Source organism: Anarrhichthys ocellatus, unplaced genomic scaffold (genome assembly GCF_004355925.1).
Source record: "Anarrhichthys ocellatus isolate YVR2014 unplaced genomic scaffold, GSC_Weel_1.0 scaffold4, whole genome shotgun sequence".
Lineage (NCBI taxonomy): Eukaryota > Metazoa > Chordata > Actinopteri > Perciformes > Anarhichadidae > Anarrhichthys > Anarrhichthys ocellatus.
This window is the reverse complement of record NW_022280034.1, coordinates 5,609,415-5,625,794: the sequence shown is the minus strand read 5'-3', so window position 1 is coordinate 5,625,794 and position 16,380 is coordinate 5,609,415. Positions and strand designations below refer to the sequence as shown.

Below are 16,380 nucleotides of genomic sequence, written 5' to 3'. Positions count from 1 at the left end.
CGTTTAGCTTCCAGTATCTCCTGTAGCACTCCGAATAAACCACCACACACAAGTATCTGCAGCTTTCATTGTGACTTCAATTAGAACAACACCACAGGGCCAACATTTAATCTGTCTGCCACTGCAAAACAGACATGAATATTTATTGTGTTTTAATAACTCACTTTACTGACAGCTGGTTAAATAGGCTACAGTTATAGCATAGAGTGTAGCACTTTCCTGCAGATGCTGATGAACCATTTCATCTCAAGGACTGGATGTAAATTGACAAATTGTGGTCTGTTCGTTCACTTGGAGCGTTGGATGTAATGTTTTGAATACATTTCCATAACTGTTTACACAGCAGATAATACACATGTTGGTGATTGAGAGAGTTGAGAGTTGATGGATCGTCCATAAAGGAGCTGGAGTCTGCCTCATAAACCACTCTGATGGAGGCGAGATGGCCAGAAACCTTTTTAAAGCATGGTGTATTGGAGAGGATTTGCATGATTTGTTTACCTTATAGATGGACTTGTGTATGGGTAGTGTGAAATACGAGAGTAACACGGTTAAGCATGCACTGTGCTTGAGTACCTGAAATAATGATGGGATGGATCTTACCCTGATTATTTATTTTTTCCTCCAGAAAAAGCAGTTTTTACCACAATGGATTGTTATTTTTAAACGTGTGCAAATGTACCCTGCCGCATGCATGCTGCTACCATTCGCGGCAGTGAGACGGATGATGATGCTGATTGCTGGACGAGTTCACCAGGTTACACCAAAGCCCCGATTGTCATCTCGGACTACATCTTCCAAATGAGCGCTGTTGTTTGCGGTCCACTCTGCTGTATGAGCCAGTGGTGTCTTGAGCAGATATGGTTGGCTGTGGTTTACATTAGTGTGTGTGAGAGTGTGAGAGAGAGAGAGAGAGAGAACAGTATGCCACTCTGATGCTAATGATTGCCTGGGTATATTCTCAAATATCCATGAGGTTTCAAGAATTCTTACGGGGGCTCACCGAATGCAAGACTGGACGAGTCATTAGTAGAAAGAAGAGCTGCTGCAGAGGACTGATGGGGTGCACGGCCATTGCACTTTTAATACTGTATGTTTTGACCAAGTAGCAGTAATGAGCGCTCTATGAGACCTCTTATGCTCACTGTGGACCTATTCCTCTTCCAGCAAAACTTTTGTCATACCATTTACTGCTCTCATAATGGCCCCATGGCTTTATTAGTGTATGTAGGAAAACTGTCTCCTTTTAGTCTTTTCACAGCAGTATTAATAATAAATGTCTTCTGACATAGAGCAAAGCAGTGATAATAAAGGGCTTTGTTATCATCCCGGCAGATCCACACGACAGTGGATGAGTGTGGAAGCAAGGCTTTGCCCTGCATTGCTCGCTCCCAACAACCAATATTGGAAATTGAACCTTATTAGATTTGTGTCGCAGTAATAACTGCAAAAATAACAACACAAATCCATGAAATATTCATGGTTTTGGTTGTCTCCTCTTTTTTGCTGCATTTTGTAGCTCTGCTGGTCGTTATTATCATATATAATATTATCATCTTTGATTTTATCGTAACCTCTTGATTATGGCTGTGCTGATACTTCTGTCCTTCTACTTACACTAAATTATACTCTCAGATGGTTTTATTGTTATTTTCTGAATGATTCTTCCATCACTGGTATGCAAACATCTGTGTAAGACTGAACAAGGTTTGCTATGTGAGCGAGCACCTTGACTTGAGGCTACACTCTTTATTGCTTTATTACATTGTTTCTCCGGATCATTGTAACCCCTGAGGCTGTAGCTCAGGGTCCCTTCTCCAAACAATGTCTTCACTTCCACCGGCATGTTCAGAATGCTGCCCAATCAGCCCAGATTTAAATCGGCTGATCTGGTGAATTGGCATTCATCGTTATTCATGAGGCACAGAAAGGATTATTGACCAACTTTGAATGGAAGTCGAAGGTTTTGGGATCAGGGCCCAACTTCGGTCTTTGACGCGTCGCGTGAAAGAGGAGTAAGGCGATCCATTCCTCAAACACTAAATATTAAAATCATCGCTCTCTCTTGACCTTAAGTTAATTTCACAACACAGTTATTTTCTTGTCAAATGCCAGCCAGCTCGGCGATCTTTTAAAGCCTAGTTTTTCTTGTGGCATCTCGAAAGTGATTTAACAGGGCCTCTGGGAAATGTTTCCTGGCTGTCTCTCGGTTGAGTGATGAATTAACCAGAAATACGTTTTGATGCGAATTTCAAGTGTTTGTCTCATTAATGCTGTTTCATCAGGATGTTGCTGTTCCTTAAGAGAGACTTCAGAGGGGTTGTGGCCCTGGAAAGAAACGCAGGGAACACTAAGCAACAGGACTGTTTACTGTATCTACACGCCGCTGTGTTGAGACTCAAACAGTGAGCGCTGGCCGTCAGAAGACATGTCTTCCGCCTCTCAATGCGTTTCCCTTTTGTAATCTACCTTTTTCAGTAATCTAGCATAGCTCAGAACATGATTGTACAAAATACATGTGGACATGTGGCAGACCCCAGACAGCTCTCATTTGGAACAGGTTAGCGGTGAGTGACACATTGGGAGCAGAAAATAGAGACGCAGTGACTTCGTCTCTTGACTAAGGCCGTCAGTAATTTGTGAAAGCGCCCACCCTGCACCCCAAAAAAAAAAAAAAGCCATCTCCCACCTACAAGTGCAGCAAGCTCACAAACGTGGTTGCAATTAAAACGCCGTCTCGGTTACTACATAAACCATGCGTGTTTAACTCCCTGCCCCGTATTTAACACTTCTCTCTCGGCCTGGGCTGAAGCTATTTGCTGTAAAATATGGGAGAGGGACATTTGTGTCAGTCCCTTTCTTATCAGTTTACTTCTTGGTTTTATATGCAGGGAGTTATTTTCATTACTTTTTAATCAGAAAAAGCCTTTTATACAGTGGGTACGGAAAGTATTCAGACTCCTTTAAATTTTTCACTCTTTGTTTCATTGCAGCCATTTGCTAAAATCAAAAAAGTTCATTTTATTTCTCATTAATGTACACTCGGCACCCCATCTTGACAGAAAAAAACAAATGTAGAAATTTTTGCAAATTTATTAAAAAAGAAAAACTGAAACATCACATGGTCATAAGTATTCAGACCCTTTGCTGTGACACTCATATTTAACTCACATGCTGTCCATTTCTTCTGATCCTCCTTGAGATGGTTCTACTCCTTCATTGGAGTCCAGCTGTGTTTAATTAAACTGATTGGACTTGATTAGGAAAGGCACACACCTGTCTACAGTTGTGTGAAAAGTGTTTGCCCCCTTCCTGATTTCTTATTTTTTTGCATGTTTGTCACACTTAAATGTTTCAGATCATCAAACAAATTAAAATATTAGACAAAGATAACACAAGTAAACACAAAATGCAGTTTTTAAATGGTTTTTATTTTTAAGGGGAAAAAAAATCCAAACCTACATGGCCCTGTGTGAAAAAGTGATTGCCCCCCCTGTTAAAACATAAATTAACTGTGGTTTATCACATCTTTGGAAAGCTGAGTTCAATTTCTCTAGCCACACCCAGGCCTGATTACTGCCACACCTGTTCTCAATCAAGAAATCACTTAAATAGGACCTGCCTGACAAAGTGAGGTAGACCAAAAGATCCTCAAAAGCTAGACATCATGCTGCGATCCAAAGAAATTCAGGAACAAATGAGAAACAAAGTAATTGAGATCTATCAGTCTGGAAAAGGTTACAAAGCCATTTCTAAAGCTTTGGGACTCCAGCGAACCACAGTGAGAGCCATTATCCACAAATGGCGAAAACATGGAACAGTGGTGAACCTTCCCAGGAGTGGCCGGCCAACCAAAATTACCCCAAGAGCGCAGCGACGACTCATCCAAGAGGTCACAAAAGACCCCAGAACAACATCCAAAGAACTGCAGGCCTCACTTGCCTCAATTAAGGTCAGTGTTCATGACTCCACCATAAGAAAGAGACTGGGCAAAAATGGCCTGCATGGCAGAGTTCCAAGACGAAAACCACTGCTGAGCAAAAATAACATAAAGGCTCGTCTCAGTTTTGCCAGAAAACATCTTGATGTTCCCCAAGACTTTTGGAAAATACTCTGTGGACTGACGAGACAAAAGTTGAACTTTTTGGAAGGTGTATGTCCCATTACATCTGGTGTAAAAGTAACACGGCATTTCAGAAAAGGAACATCATACCAACAGTCAAATATGGTGGTGGTAGTGTGATGGTCTGTGGCTGTTTTGCTGCTTCAGGACCTGGAAGACTTGCTGTGGTAAATGGAACCATGAATTCTGCTGTCTACCAAAGAATCCTGAAGGAGAATGTCCGGCCATCTGTTCGTGACCTCAAGCTGAAGCGCACTTGGGTTCTGCAGCAGGACAATGATCCAAAACACACCAGCAAGTCCACCTCTGAATGGCTTAAGAAAAACAAAATTAAGACTTTGGAGTGGCCTAGTCAAAGTCCCGACCTGAATCCGATTGAGATGCTGTGGCATGACCTTAAAAAGGCGGTTCATGCTCGAAAACCCTCCAATGTGGCTGAATTACAACAATTCTGCAAAGATGAGTGGGCCAAAATTCCTCTACAGCGCTGTAAAAGACTCATTGCCAGTTATCGCAAACGCTTGATTGCAGTTGTTGCTGCTAAGGGCCATGTAGGTTTGGATTTTTTTTACCCCTTAATAATAAAAACCTTCATTTAAAAACTGCATTTTGTGTTTACTTGTGTTATCTTTGTCTAATATTTAAATTAGTTTGATGATCTGAAACATTTAAGTGTGACAAGGGGGGCAAACACTTTTTCACACAACTGTATATAAGACCTTACAGCTCACAGTGCATGTCAGAGCAAATGAGAATCATGAGGTCGAAGGAACTGCCCAAGGAGCTCAGAGACAGAATTGTGTCAAGGCACAGATCTGGCCAAGGTTACAAAATAATTTCTGCAGCACTCAAGGTTCCTAAGAGCACAGTGGCCTCCATAATCCTTAAATGGAAAAAGTTTGGGACGATCAGAACTCTTCCTAGACCTGGCCGTCCAGCCAAACTGAGCAATCGTGGAAGAAGAGCCTTGGTGAGAGAGGTAAAAAAGAACCCAAAGATCACTGTGGCTGAGCTCCAGAGATGCAGTAGGGAGATGGAAGAAAGTTCCACAAAGTCAACTATCGCTGCAGCCCTCCACCAGTCGGGGCTTTATGGCAGAGTGGCCCGACGGAAGCCTCTCCTCAGTGCAAGACATATGAAAGCCCACATAGAGTTTGCCAAAAAACACATGAAGGACTCCCAGACTATGAGAAATAAGATTCTCTGGTCTGATGAGACCAAGATTGAACTTTTTGGTGTTAATTCTAAGCGGTATGTGTGGAGAAAACCAGGTACTGCTCATCACCTGCCCAATACAATCCCAACAGTGAAGCATGGTGGTGGCAGCATCATGCTATGGGGGTGTTTTTCAGCTGCAGGGACAGGACGACTGGTTGCAATTGAAGGAAAGATGAATGCGACCAAGTACAGAGATATCCTGGAAGAAAACCTCTTCCAGAGTGCTCTGGACCTCAGACTGGGCCGCAGGTTCACCTTCCAACAAGACAATGACCCTAAGCACACAGCTAAAATAACAAAGGAGTGGCTTCGGAACAACTCTGTGACCATTCTTGACTGGCCCAGCCAGAGCCCTGACCTAAACCCAATTGAGCATCTCTGGAGAGACCTGAAAATGGCTGTCCACCAACGTTCACCATCCAACCTGACGGAACTGGAGAGGATCTGCAAGGAAGAATGGCAGAGGATCCCCAAATCCAGGTGTGAAAAACTTGTTGCATCATTCCCAAGAAGACTCATGGCTGTACTAGCTCAAAAGGGTGCTTCTACTCAATACTGAGCAAAGGGTCTGAATACTTATGACCATGTGATATTTCAGTTTTTCTTTTTTAATAAATTTGCAAAAATTTCTAGGTTTGTTTTTTTCTGTCAAGATGGGGTGCTGAGTGTACATTAATGAGAAATAAAATGAACTTTTTTGATTTTAGCAAATGGCTGCAATGAAACAAAGAGTGAAAAATTGAAAGGGGTCTGAATACTTTCCGTACCCACTGTATATGAAAAGTGGTAAAAAAAAAAAATGCGGCTTTTGTCACTGCTGCCAAATATCGCAGCTATTAATTCTGACACAAGCCATTCAACAATATTAACTACACAGTTGGAGAAGAAGCCGCCTGATTTCTCTCTCCCGACACTTAGACTTTGTCCAAGGAAAAAAAGCCGAGCTGACAAAAATCGGAGACGGAGTGAAATAAAGCAGCTGATTAATAGGAAGGCGCCAGGAGATGCCGTGGAGACAATCAGAACAGGGGTGATTTTCGTCTTGTCGAGAGGGATAACAAACAGTTTCATCTTTGTTTGGTGTGTGTTGCAGCCAGCTGGTGTTTATGATCAGCCACCTTTGCTCATAAATAAAACCGCACAAAACAGAAATTGCTTGTCCTTTGCAGCAGAGGGAGGTGATAAAATTACAGGATGCACCAAGCCACAGTGTGATATTTCTTTTGTCTCGCACATACCGATATGCTGTGGTTGTGTCTGTGTGTGTGTGTGTGTGGGGCCATGTTTGGCAACGAAAACGTGTTTTTATTTAGCGCCGACCGTAAGAAGTGTGTGTGTGCGACCCTCCTGAGCAATCTCTCGCAGCCTTAAAGCTAAGCTAACAACATTAACTTCCAACTCTATGCGTTTGTGCATCATGGCGTGGGATTCTTTGTGTACGCCCTCCACCTGGGAACTCATCCTGCTCTAGTTTTCCTCCCCCAGTGAACACAACCGTGCTGCACTTAATCGAGCTGATCTGTAAACAAAACATCTTCCTCTTTCTGTTTGCCAACTCTGCATAAACATCTGTGAAATCTGACTACTTTCATGTGCACAGTTACATGTCTGGTGCCAATTGGGTCACAATTTGAGCTAGCTGTGCGCTAAACTGTATGATTCATACCCAGTTTGGGGTGAAATTTCCCCTCATGGGTTACTTTTGGTATTTGATATGTATTTAGGCGACTAAGCTGTCTCAGTCTCAGCCAACACATCGGCCACCATCCTCCTCTTCTCTCTTTGGAGGTCAGTATGACTTTACTATTATTCATTCTGAAAGGCAATCGTATATATTAGCTATGGGCCGCGCTGCTTGGTGAGGCAGTTCTAATAGTACAGCTCCCAATGGCTTGCTGTAAGATGGTGGCGAAGACAAATGACAGCTGGCCTATTTAATCGGCGCATAGCTAAGTGGTCCCACACTTTTCCTCTTTGTGCTCATCACTCGGGCAAAGCCGGAACACTTCTACATCTTGTTTTTAAGCGTCTGTGTTGAGGTGAGAGGGGGGGGGGGGGGGGAGGAGAACGAGTTGACCTCGGACATATTTGATTTGTCTCTCTTGACAGCTGATTGTGAATGCAGTTCAACCAGTATTTGTAACATGTTTAACCGTTTCACAACATGTGCAGCTGCTTTGGTGACGAAGAACAATTAAATCTGAATAGTGCTGAAAATTCAATGTCATGAATTTAAAAATGAGTCGACATCTTGTGAAATCACAGTCTGTGTCCTTTTTTTAAGGACATCTAGTCCTCGTTGGTGATCTCAACTGTTTTTTACTGTAACTTCTGGAGAGGCCGGTTGGTGCGGAGAAATGTCATCAGTATGCAGCCCACATGTTTTTTTACAAGATGTTAGTCTACAGAAATATGTTGTAGAGATGCCGATCATCGCTCTAGTTTAGACCCGTAGTTCTCTTAACAGCAAATCTCTCCTTACTTTCAGTAAATATCTGCCGCCTCATTGAGAGGATACCAAGAAAACCGATTTCCCCTCGTTAAGCTGAACTATTAAAAGACTCCTAGTTGGTTGATTCGTTGCCTTAAAAGAGCAAACTGACTTCGTAGTGAAAGGTGACACATCGAGGGGCGACGGAACCTCCGTGACAGCTACGATGTACCGTGACGGTCCTTCTTGGCAGTTTGTCAAAGGCAGCGAGTCACGAAGGAGAGAGAGGACACACACACACACACACACACACACACACACACACACAAACACATCTGGGTTGATCGTGAAGGATGACGCCGTATGAGCGAGTGACTGGTGTGTGGGTCCTTCCTACTGCTCGGCTACAGTAGGCGGGAGGTCTCCAGTACCCCCGAGTATTGATTATGGACACGCCAAGCAGCTTGAGCATTGTCTGAGAAGAGTCCTGCTGCGCTGCTTTTTGCTCGCCTGACAGATGGCTAATGGTGTGCAACATGTCAATGTGAAACAAAGGTCACCGATGTAGACTTTTGTTGTTATATAATTTATATTCAGCTGGATGAAGATAATCTATAAGAACTGCCAACTGCCGTATTGTATCAGGCAGCCACTTAGCAGGGTTGCATGAAGTCGATGGTTCATATTCATGAACTTCAGCTTAGTTTAGCGTCTGAAGACTTTCCTCTACAATAATAGTCTCCATAAATTCACAATGTTAACAGAGAATAAGCTGTGCAATCCCTTAATGGAAACAAAGTTTAATGTCTTGGGATAAAAGGCGAGAGGAAAGAGTTGGCAGTGAATACAAAGCTGTGAACTCCGTGTTTAGTATTCCTAACAACATCTAGCTGATCGCTCTGGCCGAGGCTTTATTCTACCGGAGTGATGAGCTCGCAGCTGAGCCGAGGATGTGCCAGGCTGCCGGTTGGGTGTGCTGACACCGGGGACCTGTCTCTTTCTGTGGGTCAAGCGTGAGCCAAAAGGACCGGCTCCCTGGGAAAACTCACTTCCCAAGTACCTCAGAAGACAGAGTGGAGGCGACTCGGTGTACATGCGTACAGCTTAAAAGACGAGTGCAGACGGCATCGACGTGCAAGCCGTTATTAAAGTCCCTTAAGCTGGGAGACAGTCTCAGTTGAACGTATTTGTTTTGCCCTAAGTAAACTTCCACAGAGTTAAGTTTTCCAGGCATTATACGAGATCGGGGTTTGAGTCTTGTAATCCCACATCATGCTGAGACTGAAATTCATGAACAGCAGAAATCATAGGGCTCAGCAACCATGAGGCTATTCAGGTTATACAAAATGTCAACATTAATATCAGCCGCAGCCCATATTAATGTTGCATCTGTCACCTTTTTAAAATGTCCCCTGGGTTGTTGTTGGGGACTTGTAATGGAGATGTTTGTCATTGATTGTGGCTGCAGACGGGCCTGGGATTGCCACGTGCAGCTAGAGTCAGCCTTTCAGTGCGGCTGGCATTTGATGAAATGCCCTTTTGTGTGTGTGTGTGTGTGTGTGTGTGTGTGTGTGTGTGTGTGTGTGTTGGTGCTTGTGTGTCTGGCTAAATACTTGATAAATTCAGAGCACTGCAGCTCAGATGTTGGTGGGCTCATGGAGGCAGTTTTATATTTTTTTGAGTGGCAGCTCTATTCTGTGATCAACCTTTCGGGATTTAGATGAAGCCGTCTCACCGCGTTAGCTGACACCTCGGTCTACCTTTTTGTTTAAAAAAAAAAAAAAAAAAGACGAGACAAGATTCTGCAGACATGAAATGAATTTTCATGTGGCCATCACATTGTCTACCTGAACTGTAAAACTTAAACCCTGTTCTGTATATTTGCATACAGCTAGGTCAATTAAAGTAATACACATATGCAGCTACGTTTATTCTTATTATCGGTTAGTCAATTGCTTTCTTTATTAATTTCGATCTGTAAAATGTCTGAAAATAGTGCAAAAATGGCCACAACACCTTTCTAAAGCCATGACTTAAATGATAAATCAATTAGCTAAATAGTTTCGGCTCTACTGAACAGGCATACAATTCAACATAGGTTGAAATCATCTGTCAACACCAGCCTGTGCACATTCAAGTGTACAGTTCAGCTGATGAAGACCAATAAGTGTTTGCTGCAGTAGTAATACTTGTGACTATTTTGCAGACTTACTTTGCGCTTCATGCAAATTGATAGTGATGGTTCTGCTTGATGTTCTCAAAGGATGGTGAATGTGTGTCTGTTAAAACGGGTCAGTAAAACTTTTATTTGAAATGCTGTACGTCGGTGTATTCTCTATTTCATGGAGCATATGATAATTCTCAGAAGAGTATGGTCATGCTGTACACATTTCATAACAGTCATTTGTGAAACCACAACTGCTACATTGCCGTGTAACCTCTGAGGTACTGAAAGTAAACAAATGACTAAGGCTCCGCAAACACGAGCCTATAAATACACCATCAGATGCATACTGGCTGCTTTTTCTGCAGGATGCAAATTGTTTTCGAGAGCGCATGGGTGCTACTCCAATTAAGTTAGATTATTAAATGAAACAAGTGATGGGGTGTAGTACTTTAAAACAAACAAAAAATTAATTAGGAAATTATTATCCTACAAATGCAGTTTTATCTTTTATGTCTGTGCTTCTGCCATCTGAACCGAGTAAACTGTTGCTTTGTTTGCAAAAAGTTTTGCAGTTGATATTCCGAGCCATTCAGCCAGTAAATGCACCCGTCAGTCATTGACTCAGAAAGGGCTCACGCTGTCATAAGCCAGAGTCCGGTCATCGTCAATGTGTTTCTTTGAAAACGGTATTAACCGGATAAAGGGGAACCCTGGGTACAGTATATATGCTTCATGACAAGTGACTGCAGGCAACTTTTTCATTATCACTGATTTTTCCGACATTCTTATTTCTTTCTTCTGTAGGCCATTTGAAAGAATTGATGTCATGCTGCTCTCTCATCACTGCCGCTGTGACTTCTGCTCCAGTAGAAGACACAGCCTCAGCCTTTACGACTATAAATAACAGCATGAAGAACAGGTCCGGGGCATTTCCTGTTGCACACGGCTGCTTTTTGCTCGACTTGCACTACTAGATGCATCTGATGAAGGTCAAGCACCGTGTCGTACGCTTGTCGGTCAGCAAAGACAAATATTTTTAGGCAAAGTGCCAGCAGAGATGTTTCAAAGTAAACTTGCTGAGTCAATCGCAGAGTTTTCTTCAAATATTTGAAGGTAATTATGCTCTCATTAGGATGCGCATCACAAGAGATGTAACACAGGGCAGGAAATAATTAGCTACTTCTTGCTGTGCAAAAAGGCTAATCTGTGTGGATTCTGCCAAATGACTTCTCCATGCTGTGTGTCGAGAGTATAAGGAATAAATAAGACCTCGTGATCTGTTCCCATTGTTTAACAAAAGATGCATAACCGTGCAAAGAGCCAGTGCAGATAGTCTGGTACCACCGCAAATATCACCAGCGTGTGAGCATTTTTGGATGGAAAGCCTTGCTCAGCGCACCGTAACGAGCTACGTTCTGCTCTCTCTCTCCCTGTTGTATTGGGGAGAGGATATTTTTTTTTTTTCAATTAAAGCCTCTGCAGAAGCAAGGGAAGCGGAGTTATCGGCCCTGCGTTAGATTGCGTCCCGGGGCCTGTGTTGGAGCTGGGCGCATGCCGGGAAGTTCTTGCCAAATGGTATTACTGCAGTTGGAATCCAGATCTGACACATCGTTTTCTCCACCTGCTCCTCCCTTTACCTCTTTCTCTCTGTATGCCGTTATATTTTTACACCCTTCCGTTTACCATATCCGTTTCTTTAAATGAGGTATTGTTAATCTCCCTGTGGCCATAAAAAGCGTCAGTATTTCCTTCTGGCCTACTGGAAAGGCCCCATCTATTGTGACAGAGTAAAAATCTCAGAGTGGCATTTCCTGCTTGTTTCCAGTCAGGGGGAGAGAGAGGGGGAGAGAGAGGGGGCGAGAGAGAGACCTGGGGCTTTCCTCTCTTCCAGTTCGGCTGCTGTCGTATTAATTTCAGGTTAATTACAGTAGCATTATCTCCACTTTACAACTGAAGATAACGCTAAAAGGCTGTTGTGTATAATGGGTTTAAGAGGCAACGTGGTGATTTTGTTGGTATTTCACAGCCCCGGGGTTCACTGTCTGCATTTGCCACACAATTGGAACCATCAGGCTTCCGTCTGAACGCCTAAACCTCTCATTAAACCCTATTAGAGGGGGGCTTGAAATTAATTATCATGCGTTCCCTGCCTCGTACGTCACCGAGAAAGCTCTTTCTCCAGAATGTACCTCCGCCGAACCCCAGCGCACTACGTCGCCGTGTATTTTAACAGCGTACTTGGAGGCTTTCATTTCCTGTACTGTGTTTTGAAATGATCTCCTTAAGAGTTGAAAATAATTAAGATAATTAGGAAAATAATTTACCACTCCTTGGAATATCCTTAGACTCCCTTAGATGATTAGATTAGTACGAGTTCCCACAGAAACACATACTGTACAAGCCTGTGTGTGCAGGTATCACGGGGCTCAACTCTTTTAAAAACATCTGGCCTGTAAATGTTCTGACACACAGCCAAATCCAGCCCCGTACAGGAAGTCATAGCTTCTAAAATCTAGATAATTGTGACACAGAAAAAAAAGGTGGCTTCTTCACCATTACAGCGCACGTCTCAAAAGACATGAATTAGGGAACATTTTTGAACATTGAGTCCTACATAATGTGCCGTCTGTATGCTACCATATTCCTGTTGAATTTTGTCCACTGTGTCCTGCAGTGAGGTGATGCTTTAAAATGAAGAGGCTCTCTGTTGAATCCATTAAGAGAGATGCATTAGAGTTCTATGGTCAGATGTATAATATAATCATGTAATCTCATTCTCTGAAGAGGTATGTCACTTCACATCTCTTCAGCCAGTCATCTACAGTCAGATAGGGCCTTTAGAGAATACTAGAGATCATCCTCTGTTTAGTCCTGCTGCCAGGAAAAGGGCCTTCTCAGTCCGCTGTGTGCTGATCAAACTCCTCCTCATTCAGGTTGAGCACTGTATTACATTCATATTGAACTGTTTGCTGTGATTTAAAAAAAGAAAATGGGGATTGTTTTGTAGCTGTTATGGAGACAACACATGTGAGTGGGGCCCATACAGTGTGTCACTCACTAGAACTCTATTGTGGCCTACTGTCCACACTAAACCGGCTTTTGTTGTCTGTCTCTTGTTGATCCTCGTCATGTAGCGATCCTCGATTCCTCTCCGGCAGCAAGGCAACGGGGATGGCTGCACAAAAGACTCTCCATGCTTCGAATACTGATCGCGTAGTTCCCAGTGATGATGATCAAATAGTGTTTGCTTCAAATGTCCACCCCTAGTCGTCACTGCACAACCTCACTGAGCCTGCGACTCGCCGTTAGTCGGTTCACTGAAGTTACATAAAAATGGCTGCCGCTCTGACCATCCTGCTTCCTTTATCTGAATGGGAATGTCCTTTCTGCTGCTATTCTATTTCAAATGTATTTATTTGCGCAGGGTGTCTGGGAACTAATCCACAAAATGTGAATCTTGGAGTATATTGTGGAGTCACTGCAGAGATGTGACGTCGTGGCCACACGGGGGCCCCTTTGGCATCATCTTGACATGGCAGAATTTTCTGCCCGTTTGGATCTTCAAAAGGCCCAACCAGACTGAGAGTTGCCTTTTGCTCCGCTCTGCCTTTTTCCTCCCGGAGAATCCTCCTTGTCTGGGATTTCCTGGCTGGCTCTCTCTGTGGACTCACAGCTCAAGGGGACTTCATACAAAACATCAAGAGGCTCAGTCTCTTTTCCGATGAGCCCTTCTCTATGCACTTCTCTTTCCTCTCCCTTTTCCCCACCCCTCCTTCATCAGAACTGTATTTTCTGCCGAATGTAATGATATGTTATACTCTGTGTGGATTAGTGCAGGTTATTAGCGAGCACAAAGTGTAGAATTACAATCAGTCCGATGTTTATATGAGTCTGCTTATAATTGTGGAGAGGGCGTAGACGTGTGCCGGCTAAGTGGATCGGTCTGTAATCTGATTCCTCACTCGTTTCCTCTGATGATAATTCTTTCTGAGTTTGCACGGCCTCATGCGAGGGGTTATGTATGGTAATGAGTCCCCGGCAAATTATGCCGCTGTTTATCACGTTTCCAAAAAAATTGCATGGCGTACACCGGGGAGAATATGGTCCACTTCCTCATCCTTTTCGTCTTTTCTCTCTGATGGATTTTTCTCTTCTTCACTGCCTCCAAATTGACATCAGTTTACTCTCGGGTATGCAAATACAGGTTTATGAGTAATCAGAGCTGTCATTCAACCCCCATGCGACAATAATCACTCCGGTGCCCTGCGTTAAAATGCACCATCATTGCCTCGCACGTCAGGATTGTGTTTGATGGTTGTCATTTACTCAGCATCTTCCCAGGGTGTCATTTGTGTTCATTTTGTGATTGCACCTCGCGCCTGCTGAGGATCTCCAGAGTTCCCTGAGCTCCCATTTGTTTGATATGAGACCTCGTCTCATTTGCGGTGGTCACAGCGGCGCTTTTTCATTTTCTGATGAATTATGATGCCTCGCGTCTCCGTATCGGAGCCGTTCGTTTCGGCTGCTCCCTCTCGGCACCTGCCGATCGGATAACGTGCCGCGTCAGCCGGACCAGTGACCCAGTTCGTGCAGCAGTTGATGGCTTTACAGGCTTTTCTGGCCGCTCTTAATAACGGTTTAATTGAGCGCACCCCGCTGTACAGTGACTAGGCTGCTCTCTGATGGCTGCTCACAGATTAATCCCACCTCTCTTTTGATTGTTTTGTTGCTCCACCTCCCCCCTGGAGGTACCTTTTTGTATCAAAGCGTGGTACCACTGAATTCATTTCCCGGGGTCTTTGTTCCCTTGTCAGCCCGTGGCTCGTGTTCTGGTGGATTCGCTGGGCTCGTTGGATTGTTCTGGGGATTGCAAAGTGCATTGCAGACATGCACATGCACTTTGATAACAAAACAACACAGCCAGGGCCGAATGAAACGGGCTTCACATGCCATTTTATGGCCTCCACTTAACGGTGAAGCGGTTGGCTGCCTGACTGATGCTTAAATACATGCTGAACATCAGATACAGGCTGTCAGAGGTATTATGTAACTGTCATTTTTGAGGCTGTGCTTTATGATGCTGTTGAGTAGCTTTTTCCTTCCCGACACCGATACCTGAGCTTTGGGTATCGGCCATATACGGAGTACTGATCCCGGTGGTTGATTAATAAGCTGTATGCCTCACTGTGTGGAAGAGACTGGGTTCTTTAATGTGTAGGCAACATCAGGCCTGACTTAAACATTGATTTCCTAAAAATAAATTTAACAGGAATTACAATTCAAGTGTAAACCTTTTTAATACAAACTGCCCAAAAATTAAAAAGGAATTAAAATTCCAGTATGCAAGGTATATAAATCCAGCTATTTGGGTCAGTATCATAGGATCAGTATATACATATATTTGTGCATCCCTAGTGTTTAGCAAACATCCCGTATATACTGTATTCTCAGTGTCAGTTAAGGTCTACTCGACCACTGACCAGTCCTCCTCTTTGTGTTTTGCACATGTCATTATTTTTGAGACGTTTCCTCTCAAATACAAACTTTTTACGGTGTCTACAAGTGAGGCGACAACTAGAACCTCTGTGGCCTCTTTGGACCTTTTTATATAATTTGCTTATTGCTGCTTTGATAAGCCAATTATAAAGCCTTGCAAGGTCGTCTGGTCCATAGCTGAATCTTACTTATTGGTATTCTCTCTTATCAGAGCATCCTTTCTTACCTTGATGTGATATAAGTCGCGGCTTTATTCTTTACTGAAATCCGAATAATCTATTTTTTTTTGCAGTGAATTGATGAACTATTCGATCTTTGAAAAATCAACAATAGAAACTACCTTAGACTTGTTATTGCTTACTTTCTCTCACTAGTAGTTTAAATAAAACACAAAGTAGAACTTTTAAAAAATCTGTTAAATTCACGGATTTTCGTGTCGCGTGCCACTCGTGTAATTCACTCGATGTACCGTTAGCAAGCTGGGAAGGCCTTCAGGGAGGGTCTCTCTTAATGAAGTCGTCATTCACCTCTGGAAACCTCTGTTGAAGTGGCCCTGCATGCATTCCCTCAACAGACAGGTGTCGGTCATGGTTGGTTTGACAGCGACATGTTGTTCACCTCTCACAGAATGAGAGAACAAGAGCCACCAGTCAGGATGGTATCCTCGTTCTAACGCAACCGTGACATGTTGATGCAGCTCTGACTGTAGATGGAGAATAACCTGTTAGCAGGATATCGTAATAAGTTTGAACAGTTTTAGTACATTTGGTAGAAAATGAAGCCCGAGGAATGAGGGATTTGTTTTTGGTGCAGATCCAGGAATGCAAAAGAGATTTTGTTGAGCATTTTTCTCTTGAAATAAAGAAGAAGAAAAAAAGAGCAAAATATCCGTCCCATGTGTCACATTTATCTCTAGGTATTAACATATTCCCATTTATATGACAT

At 43.2% G+C, this 16,380-nt stretch overlaps 1 protein-coding gene across 2 annotated transcripts in view; it reads left to right on the top strand.

Annotated features, from left to right (window-relative positions):
* dock1 (dedicator of cytokinesis 1) overlaps positions 1-16,380 on the top strand; it is a 156,755-nt gene that overhangs the window by 1,094 nt on the left and 139,281 nt on the right. The window lies entirely within an intron of this gene.